This window comes from Gavialis gangeticus, unplaced genomic scaffold (genome assembly GCF_001723915.1).
Source record: "Gavialis gangeticus isolate Ggan-Ray unplaced genomic scaffold, GavGan_comp1, whole genome shotgun sequence".
NCBI classification, from domain to species: Eukaryota; Metazoa; Chordata; order Crocodylia; family Gavialidae; genus Gavialis; species Gavialis gangeticus.
In genome coordinates, this window is record NW_017729032.1 from 96,669,239 (window position 1) to 96,670,748 (window position 1,510).

Here is a 1,510-nt window from a genome sequence, read left to right on the forward strand (position 1 = left end):
AGGTCCCTGCCAGCGGGACGGGGTGAGGGGAATGAAACCCTACTCTGGCCAGTTCAGCCGACTGGCCCCACTGCAGCACAGCTTTTCTGTAGCCGAGGGTCACTCTAGTGCCCCTGGCTCCTGGCCTGAGCAACTACAGGCATGTACTCACATGTCTGTGAAGCTACAAACTGATTCAGCCTAGCCAGGTTCCAGGGGCGGGCAATTATTTTGGGCGGAGGGCTGCTTACTGAGTTTTGGCAAGCCATCGAGGGCTGCATGACAGGCAGCCAGGGGCAGATAAATATTTATTTTCTAAATTTTTTAGGGGCTTCATGGGCCAGATAGGATGGTTTGGTAGGTTGCATCTGGCCCATGGGCCACATTTTGCCCACCCTGGGTTAAACTAACCTGCAAAGGCTTAACGAATTCAGGCTCCAGCTTTCTGAATGCCTGTCCCTAGCTATAGGCAGGCACAATAAACTAGTTATACAAAGAAAAAAAACACAAACTAAAATACAAACAATTATTTTCTTTTAAAATATAATGATGGGGAAACATTTTGACAAGCAGGAATCAAAATCTTAAGAAACTGTGTTTTGATAAGCTAGTAAGGGAACACAAATTCACAGGTCTAGGACTCACACAATACGTTGGGTCTTATTGAAGAGCATGCCTATTTTTAGAGGGAGTTCTAGTGAACACAGGATTGAAGACAAATGGCAACAGTTTTTTCAAAGGAACAGCCTGATCCATGAGGTATTTCTATCATTAATGAAATGGTTTAGGGTGAGGGGGTAGAGAGAGGGAAGAGTCTGAATATCCAAGAAGCAAAAATTATAAATTAAAAGCAGCTTTTGTTTATTTTCCAGGAAACACTTAGAAGTCTTATGACCTCCTAAATTAATTCAAATGGATTAGGACACTAGCATGGCCATGTTGTCTGAAACCTGATAGGAGTGTTAAAGGGTGGGGGAACCCCCCAAACCTGTAGAGGGATGCTGGGCAGAACACAGAAAGTTGTCAGAGTCATCACATCTGTGTCCCAAACTCTCCTTATCTCTGCCCTAAGCAGGGCCCCTGTCTGCAGTCAAATAGATTGCATCTCTTAACATGAATTAGGTACCCTTGTAGATAATTCCAGTACCTGAGGTTAGAGCAGTTAAACAAAATAACAATGTACCCTTCTCTAAAGGATTAGAAGCTGTTCTCTTATTGCATGAGAAGAGAAAACCTAGATGAAACTACGACCTCCTTGAGGGTAAGTGGACAGCAGACTGATTTAGGGAGGGCCACAATGCGAGACTGGGAAGGGGAAACAAGGGAGTATCCCTTATTTCTGTGGGTATTTCCTACTCTTTGGCTAATAAGAGTTTGAGCACTGGTATTTGTGCACTGAACACAGGAGACTCTTCCCTTTCTTGGCAACAGACCCCTTTCTCCTCCTCCACTACCAAACCAGTTTCCTTTCACCGCTCCTGTTCATGGGCTTCTTGATTCTTGCACAAGACCTTTCCCTTCCTCTCCAAAC

At 44.6% G+C, this 1,510-nt stretch overlaps 1 long non-coding RNA gene across 1 annotated transcript in view; it reads right to left on the reverse strand.

Moving 5' to 3' along the window:
- Positions 1–505: 505 nt before the first annotated feature.
- Positions 506–1,510, reverse strand: part of LOC109303263 — an 8,276-nt gene continuing 7,271 nt past the window's right edge. The window contains exon 2 of the long non-coding RNA XR_002099037.1: positions 506–1,490. This is a non-coding gene — a long non-coding RNA (uncharacterized LOC109303263). The remainder of the gene's footprint in view (positions 1,491–1,510) is intronic.